This window comes from Symphalangus syndactylus, chromosome 4, assembly GCF_028878055.3.
Source record: "Symphalangus syndactylus isolate Jambi chromosome 4, NHGRI_mSymSyn1-v2.1_pri, whole genome shotgun sequence".
Classification (NCBI taxonomy): domain Eukaryota; kingdom Metazoa; phylum Chordata; class Mammalia; order Primates; family Hylobatidae; genus Symphalangus; species Symphalangus syndactylus.
Window position 1 is genome coordinate 67,146,271 of NC_072426.2, and position 12,349 is coordinate 67,158,619.

At 38.8% G+C, this 12,349-nt stretch overlaps 1 protein-coding gene across 1 annotated transcript in view; it reads left to right on the forward strand.

Moving 5' to 3' along the window:
* MYO3A (myosin IIIA) overlaps positions 1–12,349 on the forward strand; it is a 282,829-nt gene that overhangs the window by 97,924 nt on the left and 172,556 nt on the right. The gene's annotated exons all lie outside the window — the stretch shown is intronic.

The window sequence follows — 12,349 nt, forward strand, 5'->3', positions numbered from 1 at the left end:
AGCACATCTTCACATGGTGTCAGGAGTGAGGGAGTCAAGGGGGAAATTCTACACACTTTCAAACAACCAGATCTCATGACAACAGCAAGGAGGAAGTCTGCCCCCATGATTCAATCAACTCCCACAGGGTCCCTCCCCCCAACATTAGGAATTATAATTCAACATGAGATTTGGGCGGGGGCACAGAGCCATATCGGCACCTTTGTGAAAAAAGAGCTCACTGCGGATTTATGGACTTATCACTGGGTTCTCTATTCTGTCCCATTGGTTCATGTGTCTGTTTTTATGCTAGTGCTCTGCTGTTTGGGTTACTGTGCCTCTGTAGTATAATTTGAAGTCAAGTAATGTGATTCCTCCAGTTTTGTTCTTTTTTGCTTATGATGGCTTTGGCTATTCTGGGTCTTTTGTGATTCCATATAAATTTTAGCAGTGTTTTTTCTATTTCTGTGAAGAATGTCATTGATATTTTGATAGGGATTGCAATTAAATCTGTAGATTGCTTTGGGTAGTGTGGGCATTTTAACAATATTGATTCTTCCAATCCATAAACATGGAATATCTTTTCATTTTTCGGTGTCCCCTTCAATTTCTTGCATCAATTATATAGTTTTCATTGTAGAGATCTATCACTTCTTTGGTTAATTCCTAGGCATTTTATTTTATTTGTAGCTATTGTAAATGGTGTTACTTTCTTGATTTCTTTTTCAGATTGTTTGTTGTTGGCATATAGAAATGCTACTGATTTTTGTACGTGGATCTTGCACTCTTTACTGATTTGTTTATCAGTTCTAATGATTTTCTTGTGGAGTTGTTTAGGTTTTTTCAAGTATACCGTCATACCCTCTGCAAACAAGGATAGTATGACTTCTTCCTTTTCAGTGTGGACTCCCTTTATTTCTTTCTCTTGTCTGATGACCCTACCTGGGACTTTCACTACTATGTTGAATAACAGTAGGCATCTTTTTCATATTCATGATCTTAGAGGAAAGGCTTTAAATTTTCCCCATTCCGTATGATACTAGTTATGGATCTGACATATGTTCCTTTTATTTTGTTAAGGTATGTTTCTTCAAAATCCAGTTTTTGAGGGTTTTTGTCATTTCAATTGATGCTTAATTTTTCACATGGTTTTTGTCCTTCATTCTGTTGATATAATGTATCACATTGATTGATTTGCATATGTTGAACCATCCTTACATCCCTGGGATAAACCCCACTTGGTCATAATGAATGAGTTTTTGTTTGTTTCTTTGTTTGTTTGTTTGTTTGTTTGTTTGTTTTGAGATGGAGTTTCACTCTTGTTGCCCAGGCTGGAGTGCAATGGTGTGATCTCAGCTCACCACAACCTCTGCCTCCTGGGTTCAAATGATTCTCCTGCCTCAGCCTCCCGAGCAGCTGGGATTACAGGCAGGCACCACCAGGCCCGGCTAATTTTTTTTTTTTGTATTTTTAGTAGAGACGGGGTTTCTCCATGTTGGTCAGGCTAGTCTTGAATTCCCAACCTCAGGTCATCTGCCTGTCTTGGCCTCCCAAAGTGCTGGGATTACAAAATGTGTAGTTGAATTTGGTTTGGTAGTATTTTGTTGAGAATTTTTGCATCAAGATTCATTTGTGATATTGCCCTATAGGCTTTTCTTTCTCCTCTACTTTTCAGAATAGTTTGAGGGGGATTGGCAGTAGTTCTTTAAACGTTTGGTAGGAGTCAGCAGTGAAGCCATTGGGTCCCAGGCTTTTCTTTGCTGGGAGACATTTTATTATGGCTTTGATCTCATTACTTCATATTGGTCTGTTCAGGTTTTGGATCTCTTTATGGTTCAATCTTGGTAGGTTGTATGTGTCTGGGAATTTATTTATTTATTTTAAATTTTTCAATTTATTGATGTATATTTGCTCATATTAGCTACCAAAGATCCTTTGAATTTCTGTGGTATCAGTTGTAATGTATCCTTTTTCAATTCTGATTTTACTTTGTTGGGTCTTCTCTCATTTTTCTTAGTCTGGCTAAAGGTTTGTCAATTTTCTTTATCTCTAAAAAATCAACTTTTTGTTTCATTGATCTTTTGTACTGTTTTCTTCATTTCAAATTCATTTATTTCTGCTCTGATCTTTATTATTTCTTTTCTTTTACTAATCTTGAGTTTAGATTGCTCTTGCTTTTCTAGCTCTTGCATACATCATTAGGTTGTTTATTTGAAGTTTTTTTTATTTTTGATGTAAGCACTGCTAGCTATAAATTTCCCTCCCATTACTGCTGTCACTGTATTCCATAGGTTTTGGTATGTTGTGCTTTCATTATAACTTTTATTTCAAGAATTTTTTCAGTTTCCTTCTTAATGTCTTCATTGACCCATTGGTTGTTTAGTATCATATTGTTTAACCTTTTTCCTGTTTTTTTTTTAAGTGCAGCTTGCTGCCATTGCTCATTTAATTTTACATAAACGTGTTTTTTGAGACTGCAGCAAATCTGACTGACTTTCAATGTGAAAATAAAATATAAGAACTCTTCTTGGAGTTATTGCAAAACAGAACTAACATTAGAATAGTCTGAATCATCAGCATTGTCTATTTTGGAAAAATCAGATTCATCAAATGCATCTTCAGCCAACAATTGTTCAAGAACAATGTTAACATCACTTGGAAGGATGCTACGTTTTCTAGGATTTGACATTTTCAGCAATTGAGAATTACTGCATTTTGTAAATGAAAGTACCATTACCAAAACCAGAATGCTATAAATAGAATGTTATCTTTTGTTTCCCAAGTTAATATACCAGAGAGATGCAAAAATAATAATAAAGGCAAAATAGTTCATGGCAAGGTTATCTTAGGGTAAACACTGCAGCCACAAGCACCACCAGCAAGTATTCTTGGGGTAAATGGGAAAAGTGTTCATTTCTATGTGTTTGTATAGTTTCCAAAATTGCTATTGTTATTGATTTCTAGTTTTGTTTCATTGTGATCAGAGAAGATGCTTGATATTATTTCCATTTAAAAAATATTTTAAGACTTGTTTTGTGACCTAACATATCGTATATCTTTGAGAATTACTCACATGCTGAGGAGTAAAATGTGTATTCTGTAGCCATTGGATGAATGTTATATAAATATGTATTAGGTCTATTTCATCTATAATGCAGATTAAGTCTGATGTTTCTTTGCTGATTTTCTTTCTGGAAGATTTATTCAATGCTGAAGGTGAAGTATTTAAGTCTCCAGCTGTTATTTTATTGGGGTTTATCTCTCTATTTAGCTCTAATATTTGCTTTATATATCTGGGTGCTCCAGTGTCGGGTGCATATATATTTACAATTGTTATATCCTCTTGCTGAATTCACCTCTTTATCATTACATAGTCACCTTTTTGGTCTCTTCTTATAGTTTTTGTCTTGAAATCTGTTTTGTCTGGTATAAGTATAGTGACTCCTGCTTTTCGTGGTTCCCATTGGCATAGAATACCTCTTTCCATTCCTTTATTTTCAGTCTATGTATGTCTTTTTAGATGAAATGTGTTTCTTGTAAGCAACAGATCATTTGGTTTTAGTTTGGGTTTTTGTTGTTGTTGTTTTTATCCATTCAGCCACTGTATGTCTTTTGATTGGAGAGTTTAGTCCACTTACTTTCAATATTATTATTGATAAGTAAGGAATTACTCCTTTTGTTATTTGTTTTCTCCATTTTGTTATTTGTTTTCTAGTTGTTTTGTGGTCTTCTCTTCCTTCTTTTCTTCCTTCTTCTCTTCCTTTTAGTGAAGGTAATTTTCTCTGGTGGCATGATTTAATTTCTTTCTTATTTTTTGTATAACTGCTATATGTTTTCTGATTTGATGTCACCATGAGGCTTGCACATACTATCTTGTAACCCATTATTGTAAGCTGATAACAACTTAACAATGTTTGCATAAACAAACAAACAAGCAAAATGAAAACTAATAAAACTCTACACCTTAACTTCATTCTTCTGCATTTTAACTTTTTGTTGTTTCTGTCCATATCTTATTGTACTGTCTATGTCTTGAAATGTGATTGTAGTTATTGTTTTTGATTGGTTCATCTTTTAGTCTTCCATAACTTACCATAGTTACAGTATTATAATATTCTGTGTTTTTCCTTGTACTTACTATTACTAGTAAATTTTACACCTTAAAATGATTTCTTATTGCTCATTAAAACACTTTTCTACCTAATTGAAGTATTCCTATTAGCATTTCTTGTAGGACAGGTTTATTCTTGATAAAATCCCTAACTTTTGTTTGTGTGGGAAAGTCTTTATTTCTCCTTCATGTTTAAAGGATATTTTTGCCAGATATACTATTCTGGGGTAAAATATTTTCTCCATCAGCACTTTAAATATGTCATGCCACTCTCTCCTGGCCTGTAAGGTTTCCACTAAAAATTCAGCTGCCAAATGTATTGGAGCTCCCTTGTATGTAATTTACTTCTTTTGTCTCACTACTTTTAGGATCCTTTCTTTATCTTTAACCTTTGGGAGTTTGATTATTAAGTACCTTGAGGTGGTGTTCTTCAGATTAAATCTGCTTGGCATTCTATAACCTTCTTCTTCTTGGACATTGATATCTTTTTCTAGGTTTGAGAAATTATCCCTTTCAATAAACTTTCCACCCCTCTTTCTCTACTTCCTCTTTTTAGCCAGTAAGTTTTACATTTTTACCTTTTGAGGGTGTTTTCTAGATCCTGTAGTTGTGCTTTATTGTTTTTTATTCTTTTTTCCTTTGTCTCTTCTGATTGCATTTTCAAATAGCCTGTCCTCAAGCTCACTAATTCTTTCTTCTGCTTAGTTAAATCTGCTGTTAAATCTGATGCATTCTTCTATATGTCAGTTGCATTTTTCAAGCCCAGATTTTCTGTTTGATTATGTTTAATTATTTCAATCTCTTAGTTAAATTTATCTGATAGAATTCTGAATTTCTTCTCTGTGTTATCTTGAATTTCTTTGAGTTTCCTCAAAACAACTATTTGGAATTCTTTGTCTAAAAAGTCACATACTCTCTTTCTCCAGGATTGGTCCCTGGTGACATACTTAGTTTATTTGGTGAGGTCATGTTTCCCTGGATAGTTTCGATGCTTGTGGACATTCATCTATGTTTGGGCATTGAAGAGTTAGCTATTTCTGGTAGTGTTCGCAGTCTGGACTTGTTTGTGCCTATCTTTCTTGGGAAGGCTTTCCAGGTATTTGAAAGGACTTGGCTGTTGTGATCTAAGCCATATATGTATTGGGGACATCCTCAACCCAATGATTCTGTGCTTCTTGCAGACTCACAGAAGTACTTGGATAAGATCTTGAATAAGTTCCTGGATTGCCAAGCAGAGACTTTTGTTCTCTTCCTGTACTTTCTGCCAAACAGAGTCTCTCTCTCTCTCTCTCTCTCTCTCTCTCTCTCTCTGTTCTGAGCTGGATCTAGGGATGGGATGACACAAGCACCCTGGTGGCTACTGGGATGGCACTGAGTCAGACCTGAAGGCAGCATAGCACTGTGTCTTGCCCCATGACCACTGTAACCACTACCTGGCTACTGCCTATGTTTGCTCAAGGCTCTGGAGTTCTACAATCAGCAGGTGGCAAAGCCAGCCAGGATTATGTCCTTACTTCAGGACAGTGAGTTCCCTCAGGCCCTGGGTAGGTCCAGAGATGTCATCAAGGATCCAGGGACTGGAGTCAAGAACCTTAGAAACTTACCTGGTGTTCCGTTGTAGTGTGGGTGAGCTGGCCCTCAAGCCATGAGACACAGTCTTTCCCACTCTTTACCTCCCCTTTCCACAGGCAGAGGAGCTTCACCCCATGGTCATCACCACCACAGGCCCTTAGGGAGTACTGCCATGCTACCAGCAATGTTCACTTAAGGCACAATTGCTCTTCATTCAGCTCATGGTGAATGCTGCCTGGCCTGTGACTCAGCCTTCAGGGCAGCGGGCTCTTTTCTAGCCCAGGGCAGGTTCATAAATACTGTCCCAGACTCAAGACCTGGAATGGGGACCCCAAGAGCCCACTTAATGCTGTATGCCCCTGTGGCAAAGCTGGTACCTAAGATGCAAGACACAGTCCCCTTTACTTTTCCCTCTGCTTTTCTCAAGAAGAAGGAGTCTTCTGCCCATAGCCATCACAGCTGGGAACGTGTTGAATCTCACTTGAAGCCAGCAAGTCTGAGTGTCACCCAAGGCCCATGGTGTACTATCTGGGTATCACTGCTGGTCATTCAGGGCCTAAGAGCTCTTTAGTCAGCAGGTGATGGGTCCTGCCAGGTCTTGGTTCTTCCCTTTAAGTCAGCAGCATCTCTTCTGGCCCAGGTTGAGTCTAGACATGTCATCTGGGAACTAGGGCCTTGAAAGGAGGCCTCATGATTCTGATTGCTGCCCTACCCTACTATGGCTGAGCTGGTATTCAAGATGCAAAACAAAGTCCTCTTTACTCTTAACTCTCCTCTTCTCAAGTGGAAAGAAAGGTTCTGTTTTGGAGCTGTGAGCTGTGCAGCCTGTCATTGGAGAAGGGGTGGAGCAAACACTCCCTTAGCCCACTGGCTCTGAGCCCAGTTCAGCAGTAGGACTTACTTATGAGTTGCAGTCTTTGTGGCCTAAGCTGCCTTTCAAGTTTATTTAGCACCCCAGAGCACTTTAGCCCATGCTGGCAAGGCTTGACAAATCTCAAATTCTGACCACTGGGATGGGCAATTCCCCCTGGCTAGGGCTGGTTTAAATACTCCTTCTTTGGGTGAGTGTCAGCTGAGTTCAGCCTAGTTTTGCTTTCTGCAGTGATAAGATGGGTTGGCCTTCAGGAGTCATTTTGCCAAAGATAACATGGTCTTTGTATATAACTAGTGCTAGGGAGAAGAGCACTAATTTGACCCAGTAGCAAAGCTTTAGTGATTGGAGGGAGTCAGAGCTCTGAATATACACATTGGCTCTTAACAAAAGCCATCTCAAGCCTAGCCCAACCAATGGGGTACGTATCTGTGTCCTAAGGAAGGGTGGAGCTACAAGTAAAAACTGAAAGAACTGAAAGAGCTGTTTCACTCAACCTGTAAAAGGAGGGTACAAGCAGCTGTGCTTTTCCATGTCAATTAGCACATAACATATAGAATATAACACGTAACAAACAGATCCATCTATTTGACTCCTGGGTGAATGGAGCTGCAGAAGGGCTTGGCATGCCTGGTGTGCAGGCTGTCCAGCACAGCAGCAGTGTATCCACCCAGAGCACCAGCAGCAGAGGAACAAAATCCCTGGCAGAGCAACTGGAGACACTGCTTTTCTGGCTGAGCAATGCTGAGCCTGGCCAGCAGGGACTCCATATGCTCAGGAGCAGCAAGAACACCCAGAGTGACTAACAGGATGCCAGCCACCATCTGCCCAGCAAAGTGGGAAGGAGACCAATGTCCAGCTAAGTGAGGACTGAGTACCAGTGGTGTCTGGCTGAAGCAGACTTGTCCATGAGCACCTGTGAGACATACTTATGGGGACTTTGTAAAGTGACAGAAGTCCCACATTAACATGTGATAACAATCAGCCTGCAAAATTTGATTACTAGTGTTATGACACTTATTGTACCCCTAAGTTGTATGGGTGGCAATAGATAGATAGATAGATAGATAGATAGATAGATAGATAGATAGATAGATAGATAAATAGATAATGTTCATTATGTATATATGAAAACATGCACACATAACACAGTTCCTGGTCCAAAACTTCCATAGTCCTTGTATTTCCTGAGTGACTAAAACAATAAGCACATCTTTTGTTGAAGTATGTGGCTTTTTGTCCTTGGTTCCTGTAGCAGCTTTGGAACAGCTTCAGAGTGATAAACGTGACAGACAGACTTTTGTTATAGTGTTGGGGTGCTTTAGGTCTCAGAAGCAGTCCTCAGGAAACAGAATCTCATTTTCTGACCTTCCCCGGTCCTCCTTTCATCTGCTCCTTTCGCTCACCAAGCAGGCCACAGAGACCAAAAATAAAATCTTTACCCACCTTTCTGTCTTGGGGCTGCCCGTAAAGAAATTATCTGACCTACCTTCTCTGATTGCAGATCATAAGACCCACTCTTTATCCAATCTCATTTCTACAAGGTTGTCCATGCTTCATTTGTGCCTATCCAGTGAAGTCTTCATAAAAGGCTCAAGAGGACAGGGTATGGAGAACTTCTGGCTAGCTGAGCTCTTGCAGGAAGGTGAATAAGAACTCATTCATGTGGAGGGTGGCACATGATCATGGAAGCTGCTTCCCACATGCCTTGCCCTACACATCTCCTTATCTGTATCCTTTGTAATATTCTTTATAATAAACCAGTACGTGTAAGGAAGCGAGGCACTCTAGCAACTTAATCAAACCCAAGGAGACGGTCATGGGAACCCTGATTTATAGCATTGGTCAGAAACACAGGTAAAACAACCTGCGGCTTGCTATTAATGTTAGAAGTGGAGAACAGTCTAGTAGAACTGAGCCATCAACCTGTGTAATCTGATACTGTCTCCAGGTAGAGAGTGACAGAATTGAACTGGGTTGGAGGACACTTATTGGTCTTTTAGTGTCTGCTGCAAAACTGATTGCTTGCTTGATGTGTTGAGAAAAACCTACACACATCTGGCCACAGAAGTCTTCTTTGTTAATTGTGGTATGAGAGCAGAGGAAAAACTTTATTTTCAACACAGGTGGCCCATGTTGTACAACTCCAGGAGGCTCTATTCATATCATATTCCACGTCAGTGCCCTCACCCTGGAGCACATAAATAGAACGTTAATGGTGCCCTCCTGGAGTTGTGCAACGTGGACATGTGGATCAGGAGCCTGAGAAAATTCTGAATACATTTGCTTTACAACCCAAAATAGATTACCATCTGTGATATTAGCTATGTACACAAATAGAGAACCCAGTAGAGTTAAAAGCTATCCCTGGTTCATTGTTTGTAATCTGGATCCTGATTTAGCCTGAAAAATTTTGTAACCCAAAGTACTTTCATATAAGATTACATTCACATATAAATACATTCAGTAAATATATACAAGGATGAGATCGTAACATGATTCTCTAAAGTTCACATGGAATCATTTATTAGTTGTTTCTTTGGTACCTTTAGCATCATTCAATGAAATATTATTTTTCATTAGTAGTTAGTATTAAAATATGCTCAATACAGATAGGAACACTTAAATTTTGTCAGCTATTCGGATCACTTTACAAATTCTGAAAGTTTAGGTAAGATTCTCAAATTCCTGTAATATAAATGTTTCCAATGATGTTCTAGAAATAATTAATTATTTTACTGATAGCATTACCTGTTTTTAGCTTCATTAAATGGACTCAATTGTTTACTTGTTTCAAAAATATTTGTACATTTTCTTGTAATTTTATAATTATTTTGTTTAAAGAGATTTCTGAAAACTTACAGTTGATTTCATGGGACAAAATAAGATGAATCCAACAAATATGTGTACTTAAATACAAAGAAATAAAACACATTTTATTAAAAATAACAAAATTTCCTGAAAAATTTTGAGTATACATCTTTTGGCCTTAAAAAATTATTGTAGAGAGAGAAAAAAAGACACATGTAACCTAAAGGATTATCAAGAGCTTTAACCTACATTATGAATTTCAATAAATACTGCAATACTAAGTTTTTGTGTTTTTTCCTTCAAATTAGCAATGCCTGGGATTTGACTGAATCCATTTTTACTATTGGTGTCATAAGAAAAGACACATTTCCAGCCGGGCTCAGTGGCTCACGCCTGTAATCCCAGCACTTTGGGAGGTCGAGGCGGGTGGATCACAAAGTCAGGAGATTGAGACCATCCTGGCTAACACGGTGAAACTCCGTCTCTACTAAAAATACAAAAAAAAATTATCTGGGCATGGTGGCAGGCGCCTGTAGTCCCGGCTACTCGGGAGGCTGAGGCAGGAGAATGGCGTGAACCCGGGAGGCAGAGCTTGCAGTGAGCCAAGATTGCACCACTGCACTCCAGCCTGGGCGACAGAGCGAGACTCCATCTCAATAAAAAAATTTAAAAAAAAAAGAAAAGACACATTTTCATAGACTTACATTTACTGTTGAGTTCTGCCCCATAGGAGGCAGGACACTGAGTACAGATGATAAAGTTTTTATTCATTTTTTTTTGCAGTGAAACAAGATGCGTGGGTTGAATGGAGTGCAGAGCAACTGTTTTCCCTGGGCGCCTTCACATTTTTAATACTCTAAACACATTTTTGTCATTATATCAAAGGCCTTAGTAATAAATCTATTGACAGTACCTTACTGGAAAATTGTGCTTTAGAGTAGATATAACTTTAGCAATGACAGAGAAGGGGGAGAAATATTTTTTAAGGACAGTAGTGTAGTTTTAGGTCAGAATAATTTAGTCTTTGAGTAGAATTCAAACTGACATGCCCCTCATTCCTTACTGCCAGGAACATAGAGCTTTATCTCTGGCTGTTCAGCTGCCCTAATCTTGTTTGCTTTCCCATTTACTTTTCTAATCTCTGAAAAAAAGTATTATATTTAACAGAATTTGTGGTTTTGGAAGATTCTGATTTACTTTGCAGTTAGGTAGTATATATTTATATAAATACAGCTTGTTTTTTTTTTAAGCAAAAAATCTGAAGTCAAAATTCCCAATATTTTAGCAAAAAGAAAGAAAGATAGGGAAATAAGTAAATACCTAACTGTGACAATGCCAGTCTTGGAACTAGAAATTGAAATGGAATATTATTATTTCTTGTCTATTCCCACAAGGGCAACTTATGCTATAGATTATATACATACATATATACGTGTGTGTGTGTGTGAGAGTGTGTGTGTGTGTGTGTGTGTGTGTGGTCTGTGTATATAAAGCCTGACATCACCTGGGCAGCCCAGACTAAAGTATAGATGTTGTTCCCTGTCCATGAATGATAGTGTAATTCTCTTGTATTTATTCATATAGGTTTGAGGGCGGTCATGCATTCTATTGTGGTCATGCTAAATTTGATATGCCATTTAAATATCAAAGTAGAGTTATCAAGAAGGCAGTTGGATATAGTAGTCTGGACTTCAGAGGAGAAATCCATGTTGGAGATAATGCTTTGAGTTGTTTGCTTAAAGAAGTATTTGGTGCCACGGCATTGGATAAGGTCATTGAATGTGAGTGTTAATAAAGAAAAATGAAAGAGGCCCAGGACAGAGCTCTGGGAAACAGCAACATTTAGTCACTAGCAGAGGAGCCACAATAGGAGATTAAGGGAGTGTAGCCCTCAAGGGAGGAAGAGCAGAGAATGTGGTCTATTGCAAGCCACGTAACCTGGGTGTTTTGGAGAGAATAGTTAACTCTGCCAAGTAGTGCTGAACATTCAAGAAAATAGTGTAACATTGAATTTGGCCCCACAGAGTTATTTAATGACCTTGACAAGAGCCACCTCTGTAGAGTGGGGTGAAGGGCAGTCCTAGCCAGGAGAGATGGAGGAGAGAGATAAGGTGAGGAAGGAGAAACAGGGAATATGAACTCCTCTTTTAGGAAGCTCAGCTATGAAGGGATGAGAAATAGGGCAATAGCTGGAAAGGATGGGGATCAAAGGAGATAATTTTAAAGATGGGAGATACTAGAGCACAGGTTGTATGCTGATGGAAGGAGGAGGTTGATGATACATATGAGAGGGGATCATTATAGCAGTGGATCCTGGAAACAGCAAGTGCACAGCAGAAAAGTTAGCCTTTGCTCAAAGCAGAGACAGTTTCTTCTCCATTGGAACCAGAAAGGAGGCAGAGTAATGCAAAGATGAAATTCTTTCTTTTCTTTCTTTCTTTCTTTCTTTCTTTCTTTCTTTCTTTCTTTCTTTCTTTCTTTCTTTCTTTCTCTTTCTTTCTTTCTTTCCTTCCTTCCTTCCTTCCTTCCTTCCTTCCTTCCTTCCTTCCTTTCTTTCTTTCTTTTTTTTTGAGATGGAGTCTTGCTCTGTCACCCAGGCCAGAGTGCAGTGGTGCAATCTCGGCCCACTGCCTTCGCCTCCTGGGTTCAAGCAGTTCTCCTACCTCAGCCTCCGGAGTAGCTGGGACTACAGGCACCCACCACCACGCCCAGCTAATTTTTGTATTTTTAGTAGAGACAGGGTTTCACCATGTTAGCCAGGATGGTCTCGATCTCCTGACCTCGTGATCCACCCACCTCAGCCTCCCAAAGTGCTGGGAGATTTCAGGCATGAGCCACTGCATGCAGCTGAAATTCTTTCTACTTGTTTATAATTGCTCAGTGAAGTGTGAGTTATGGTCATCAGTTGAGAGTTGTGGTACAGAGGACTGTAAGAGAAATGTCTTTTTAGTCTTTTTTTCTAGGTTCTCCATAATGAACATGCATCACTTTTATAATTAGATAAA